This window comes from Pogona vitticeps, chromosome 3 (genome assembly GCF_051106095.1).
Source record: "Pogona vitticeps strain Pit_001003342236 chromosome 3, PviZW2.1, whole genome shotgun sequence".
NCBI lineage: Eukaryota > Metazoa > Chordata > Lepidosauria > Squamata > Agamidae > Pogona > Pogona vitticeps.
The window spans coordinates 102,775,146-102,782,782 of NC_135785.1; the positions used below are offsets into that span (position 1 = coordinate 102,775,146).

The following is a 7,637-nucleotide window of genomic DNA, read 5'->3' on the forward strand; positions in this document are numbered from 1 at the left end:
TTCCAGGATGCCATGAGAGGGGTTACGGCTGACCTGGCTGGCGCTCCTGTCGAGGCCCTGGTTGACAGCTGGCTCACCGCTGCGACTAGTGCCGTTGACACGATCGCACCTAAACGCCCTCTCCGCCGCAGAGATCGCCCGGCGCCCTGGTTTAACCAGGATCTTCGGGTGTCGAAGCGGGTCAGGAGACGGCTGGAGCGCAAATGGAGAAAGGACCCGACGGTTTTCAATCGTATAGCTGTTAAGGTCGCAACTAACCTTTACCAGTCTAAGGTAAAGGCTGCCAGTAGAACTTACCTCGCTAACCAGATAAGTGAGGCATCCAATCAGCAGGCGGAACTATTCCGTATAGTACGTGACCTATCCGGAGTTGGCCCGGGAGATAGGCCTCCCCCTAGTCTTACCCCGGACCAATTTGCAGCATTTTTAAAATCCAAAGTGGAGGCCATCCGCCGGGATCTCACTCCTTTTCTGAATACAGTGAGTCAAGTTGGGATGTCCAGCGCTCCGTCTTGCCCGGTGTCTTTTGACTCTTTTCAGCCCGTATCGCCCGACACTGTGGCCAGGACGCTTGATCGCTGTTGTGCCACCACCTCCTCTTTGGACCCCTGCCCGGCCTGGCTAATCAAGGCAGCCAGGCCCTCAGCAACGGAATGGGCTACTGTAATAATTAATGGGTCTTTCCTTGAGGGTAGATTTCCCTCTGCCCTCAAGGAAACACTCATTAGGCCCATAAGAAAGAAACCCAGTTTGGCGGCGGATGAAATTGGCAACTATAGGCCCGTCGCCAATGTTTCTTTCTTAAGCAAGGTAGTCGAGAGGGTGGTGGCCGATCAGCTCCAGGCATTCCTGGATGAAACAGATGCCCTGGATCCATTCCAGTCGGGCTTCAGGCCGCGCCATGGGACAGAAACGGCATTGGTCGCCCTGTGTGATGACTTATTGAGGGAGGCCGACAGGGGCAAAGTGTCTCTGTTGGTCCTCCTCGATATCTCAGCGGCCTTTGATACCATTGACCATGGTATCCTCCTGGGGAGGCTCGCCGAGTTGGGGATAGGTGGCCGGGCCTTTGCTTGGCTCCGTTCCTTCTTGGAGGACCGTCCCCAGAGAGTACAACTTGGGGAGAATGTTTCGGCCCCGTGGTGCCTTAATTGTGGGGTCCCACAGGGGTCGATCATCTCCCCAATGCTGTTTAATATCTACATGAGGCCGCTGGGAGGGGTCATCAGGAGGTGTGGAGCGCAGTGCCATCAATATGCGGATGACACACAGCTCTACATCTCCTTTTTTCCAACTGCAGGAGATGCCGTTCTGTCCCTTCGGCGTTGCCTGGAGGCTGTACAGGAATGGATGCAGGAGAACGGGCTGAGGCTGAACCCGGACAAGACGGAGGTACTGAGGGTGGGCGCCCCCACACCTGGGGACATGGGAAACTCCCTCATTTTTGGGGGGGTGACCCTGCCCGCCAGGGATGGGGTCCGTAGCTTGGGTGTCCATCTTGACCCGGCGCTCACCATGGAGACCCAGGTGGCGTCCGTGGTCCGTTCCGCTTTTTTCCATCTCAGGCGGATAGCCCAGCTGCGGCCTTACCTTGATGTGGGGTCTCTCACCACTCTGGTGCATGCGCTTGTAGTCTCGAGATTAGACCACTGTAATGCGCTCTACGTGGGGCTACCTTTGAGATTGCTGCGGAAACTACAGGTGGTGCAGAATGCGGCGGCCAGACTACTCAGTGGGCTGAGAAGATACCAACATATCTCCCCCACTCTGGCCGCATTGCATTGGCTGCCCATCCGATTCCGCATTGATTTCAAAGTGTTAACGCTTACTTACAAAGCCCTAAACGGTTTAGGACCTCGATACTTGGCGGAACGCCTTCTCCCATCTAGATCTACCCGTGTCACTCGCGCGAGCCAGGAGATAAGGCTGAGGAGCCTAACGCCGAGAGAGGCCCGAAAGGAAAAGACCAGAATCCGGGCCTTCTCGGCGGTGGCTCCTCGCCTTTGGAACAACTTGCCCCCTGAGATTCGCGCGGCTCCCTCGCTGGGCATTTTTAAGAAACAACTAAAAACATTGATGTATAGGCGGGCCTTCCCAACAGAAAACCCTTGACGATCTTTTTTCTTATTCTGTTCTTTATTATTATTTTTTTTATTTACGTTTCTGCTGTAAAGTTTTAAAATTACATTGTTGTTTTTACTGTAAGCCGCCTAGAGTGGTCTAATATGATCAGATAGGCGGGATAGAAATAAAATAAATAAATAAATAAAAATAAATAGAAAAGTGCTGCATACACTGTAGAGTTGCCACCTGAGTCTTCCATAGCAGTCCAGGACACTAATCTAAGATACAAATCGCCTCCTTTCCCTTGCTTGATGAAAAGAAGAAGTAGATACACACAGGAAATACAAAATAAATTCATATTAACCTTTTTTTTCTTTGTCTTTTTGTAAACACATTTATCCAAGTAATGATCTGCCAACCAAAATGTGCACATATCCTTCAGCTTCTTGACATAATCAGGGCATTGCGAACCCCTATTCCTTCCTTTTTTCCTTTTTTTTTTCTATGTCATGTAAATAAATCTGCACAACTTTTATAATGGGTACAATTACAGCTCAGTGTACAGGGGTATACACTGTTTTAAGGAAAATGCACACATTAAATGTATGTCAAAGTACTACAAATTTCCATGCCAAAAATCAAAATGTCATCACCCAATATGACACATGAATAGGAAAGTAATGCAGGTAACATAGGGAGAAACACAATGAAATAAATGCTGATCTGTATCATATCCATATACTAACAGGATCTCCCTTGAATGTTCCTAAGGACACTACTATGCAGTTTCATACAATTGTTAAAGAATTATTTGCACTGTTGTGCAAAGCTTTCTGAGGTGGATTTTACTGAAAATGAATGCAACTACACTGAAGGCAGAGGTTTCATGTCTCCTAGGCTAAATTATCCATTACCCATGAGCAAAACAACAGCAGAGCCTCTGTGTAGGGGGATTCTATGGGTCCAGGCCTCCACAACTGCCTAGCCCCATTGGTGTCTAGTACATGAGTATGGAACCTGCAGCCCTCCAGCTGATGTTGGACTGCTATTCCCATTATTCCTTAATACTATTGGCAATGGGAACTGGGACTGATCAGAACTGGAATCCAAGAGGGGGCCTTGTGTCCCCAACCCTTCTCAAGGGGGCAGCAAAGAAAGAGAAATTATACTTGGGAAAGGAAAGTGGGATGTTTCCCATTTGCTCCTCCGGGAAACAGTGCTTGGAGTAGAAACAATGTTTGGAGTTAAGCAAAGCCCAGGCAACGTACCTGATGTCTGGAGCAAAAAAATTAAATCGAAAGAGAGAGTGGCGGGAGGGGGATCAGAGAGCCTGAGTGCAATCAATCCATTTATATCAACATACAGAAACAGTTTTAAGTGAATTCAACTGGGGAATGGATGTTCATAATTTAAAATGGTGACAATTGCAATGTGTGTTTATATTGTCCCCCGACAACTGGATATTAATAGTGTTTGAGATGTACTCAATATGTCACATGGAACTAAAAGACTATTGTCCTATTAATTGTACAATCAGTGATGCAAAATGTTTACTAATTGGGACAGGCTGGATACTGAGCTGAAAGAGTCCTTTGAGAAGGTCCTTCAGTGCTTGGACTGAATATAAACAGGCGGGAAGGTGGGATTTGGGGCAGCCGAATGGCTCTGTGTTAGGCTACCTTCTGTTCGCAAAAGCTCCGGTGTATAAGATGCTTTAAGAAATTAAATGCTTTACAGCTAATGTGATTAAGCAGCTCCTTTTCCTTTCTTCTAAACCCCAAATCTGGGCTCTTTCTCATCACAGACATTACATCTGTAAAACAAGATCCTTGAGACAGCTTTGCCTATTAAAGCTATCAGTCTTCCCTGCCTCTCCCCCCTTGGGGGGCTATTTTCATGAACTCTACTTAAATTGCCCCCCCCCCTTTTTTTGCATTTTCTGCATCTGTCACGCTGACTTCATTTATACCCAAGAAAGCCACGCTGAGTGTTTCCATAAGGGTGCTTTAGGAGTGTGAGTTTTTTTCTGACATGGGGGGTTGGCACATCTCTAGGTGCTTCTGTGCTTCAATAAAAGAAAGTGGAGAATTCACTGACAGACTGGCAGTCCTTTATCTATAAAGACAATAGATTCCATCCCTGAGGTTAATGCTGTTACTGAAGGATCCAAAGCTGATTCAGATTTTCAATTTTCCATCTAGGAACTCTAACCGCAGATCTTGCGGCTTCAAGATAGAGCCAGGATGATTTAAGACAGTAACAGAAGGACATGAAACACCTGCTCCAGTTTCTCAACTAGTGGCAATTTTATCACTGAGATTTATGCCACTGGACCTACACTGATGGGTGTAAGTAAATGGAATTTAGTCACTGACTTTTTCCAACTTAGAAGAATCACGTTTGCTGAAGTCCCATGAATATTTTCTAAAGTTTATTTATTTATTTATTCATTCATTCATTCATTCATTCATTCATTCATTCATTCATTCATTCATTCATTCATTCATTCATTCATTCATTCATTCATTCATTCATTCATTTATATCCCACCTACTGGTCGTTATGACCACTCTAGGCGGCTTACAAAGTAATAATAATAATAATAATAATAATAATAATAATAATAATAATAATAATAATAATAATAATAATAATAATAATAATAATAATAATAATAATAATAATAATAATAATAATAATAATAATAATAGATTACATTAAATAATCAAAGATAGGGAGGAAAAATGAAAGATAAACCACAAAGAAAAAAAAAGAGAGAAACAGATATTAACTGGAGGGGAAGGCCTGCCTGAACATCCAAGTTTTTAGCTGGTTTTTAAAAATATCCAGTGAGGGGGCCGCGTGAATCTCTGGAGGGAGATTGTTCCAGAGGCGAGGAGCCACCGCCAAGAAGGCCCGGTTTCTTGTTTTTTCCTTCCGGGCCTCCCTCGGTGTCAGTAAAGGTTTTTCATCTTGCTTTTGTAGTTTTTTAAAATACTGTATACAGTAATTCATCTTTCAATGTGTATTTTCAGAGTTGCTTACAGAACATTTTTTTAAAAAAAAAACTTAGTTCCCACTATGATTCTGGATGCTCACAGATCCTTTCTCCCAGACTGAGCAAGCTAAGAGTAAATAGGCTGAAATCCTCTTGCACAGCTCTGTACACAAATTGCCATTGATTAAAGGCTTCCTTTGGTGGCTTGGGATGCATGTAACTCATGTGCAATGTGACGAAGCTGTCTGCTCTTCAAAACTGTCAAAAAAGCCTTTAATCAGCATCAATTTGCTGCTGCTGCTGCTGCTGCTGCTGACATTCTCATTGCACACATGGAGCTGCACAATAGGATTTCAGCCATGATTTGATAGCCTGTCCCTGGCTCTTTGGCAACCTACTGCCAGTAGCCACACAAGGTTTGCAACAAGTCTATGTAAAAGACAATTATTTCTCCTTGGAAATGTACATGCTGTATCAATGTGCAGGCTGTCACTATGATAGTCCTTGTAGCTGTCCAAAAACCCAAGTCCAAATATGCAGGCAGCTGTATTCATAGCAAAACAATTTTAGCATTTTTAAAACATCTCCAATCACAATTAATGGGTCTCAGTTGCTCAATCAAAAACATGTTGTGCCAAAATACTTTGTATTATAGGACAGATAGCTCACAGAAAGATATTGCTGCTGGGGGGGGCGACTCCCCCACCCACATTGCTGAGATGACTGCAGCAAAGTTCTGTGGGGGGGGGGGAGTTTGAGGGTTGGGAGAGAGACCCAGCTGATTAAAGAGCCCTGGTGCTTTAACCCTGTGAGCCCTGCTTCCACTACACCTCTGGTAATCAATGTACAGCTGGGCTTCCATTTATATTGGTGAAATACAGTTTATGTTAAATTCTCTCCCTAGTAATCTGGTGTTGTCTGGCACTATTGTCCACGCTGACCTATAAGACATTGAAAGGAAAGGTCCCTTCCCAGAAAGCATGCTGTCAAGCAGCATTGGCTGTCATAGTGCCATCACAGTGGTTGTACCATACACATGAGCCATGTGATAAAGAATACAAGCAACAGCTCAACAACTAGCAACAATTTGCAGCCACAACTTACCCCACTGCACTTATGCTGGTGTAAGTAACCAACAGGATTCTGACCTCTGCTCCTTTGCTTTCCTAGTGAAGGGAAGAAAAAATGAGTCGTCTCTGCCCATCACATTTGTCTTCTTGAGCCAATCTAGATACCATGGAGACACATAAACAGAATGTTACCAGCAACTGTCACTGATTCATCTTTGTCAAGACCTTAAGAGACATTGTGTGATGGAATCCATAACACACTGACAGCTCTGCTTATAGAAACCTTAATGGGATCTAGTAGTGAGTGGATCTTGAACAACTCCATACTCAGCAGGAGTTTGAAACCAGAGGATAAGAGTGCTCACTGAAAGGTTGGCTCATATTCACCTTTACCCGAACCCACAACAATATTGTTTTTTGTGTACAAAGGAACCCAGGGCTGGGGGGGGGAGCACAACCTGTTAAAATAATGACCATAGAAGTCTGGGTAATTAATTCCCTTTCCAGAGGAATCCATGATCATGTCTTCCTCGGTGTAACTCCCTTCAGAAAACTTTCATTGACTGAGCTGTTATTTTTATCATAAGGAATACATTACCTCAAGTTTTACTTGTGAAATTGTGTTTTTGAAAGTGTACTGCATAGGGAAAGCCACTAAAGGTGGAGTCAATATTCATAAGAGTTTCTAAAAACCTGCATTCTGGGGGCTTGAAGTCTAAAGGAAGAAGTCCTACCTGAGATATACAAACCTTATGGTTTCTCTGACAGAGCTCTCTGGATTATGGTGTCGTCAATAGCCACGAGTGTTCAAGATCCACATACGCAGACTGAGGACTTTATAGGACAAGATACTGTTTCCATTAATACAGTTACTTGAAGATTTGTTTGTCTGCCTTTAAAGGATCTCGCTGCAGCTCAACCATAATCCACTTCATCAACCATCTCATGCAACCAACTGTCACCACCTCATAATTCCAAAAAAGGAACTTTGGTATTTGAATCACACAAACGTGGTAGAGTAGCAGAGTTCTAAGCCTTGGGAGCCCCCCTTACAGGGGTGGAGTTTCAAGGCACATAGCCATGCACAAGAAAGCCAGCAAAAGAAGACACCATTTGCTCTTAGTTCAGCTTGAAGGGATACCCCTTCTACATCCATTTAAAGAGGAAGTAATTGCTGATGTTTATCATCGCCATCACCACCTATTACAAAAAAGATGAGGAACATCTGGTTCTCTTGCTGTTGTTAAACTCCAGCTCCTATCATCCCCAACAGTTGGCTACACCCGGCTAACATTTATGGGAGATGTAACTTAATCACATGTGGAGTATTATATATTTTTCTCCATTCCTGCCTTATGGATCCACATTTATTTTAAAGCTAACAGCTATCCTGAGTTTTCAGGACATGAACAAAGAATCAGGAAAAAGACAAAAGTGGACTGTCTAAGCACAGAAGCTTCCTTATTGGCATACAGGCTATATGGATGAGTTTATGGAGTGAGAAA

The 7,637-nt window shown here is 44.1% G+C and overlaps 1 long non-coding RNA gene across 1 annotated transcript in view; it reads right to left on the bottom strand.

The window, feature by feature from the left end:
• LOC144588335 (uncharacterized) overlaps nt 1-6,230 on the bottom strand; it is an 84,281-nt gene extending 78,051 nt beyond the window's left edge. The window contains exon 1 of the long non-coding RNA XR_013543846.1: nt 6,167-6,230. This is a non-coding gene — a long non-coding RNA (uncharacterized LOC144588335). The remainder of the gene's footprint in view (nt 1-6,166) is intronic.
• Between the last annotated feature and the right edge of the window lie 1,407 nt (nt 6,231-7,637).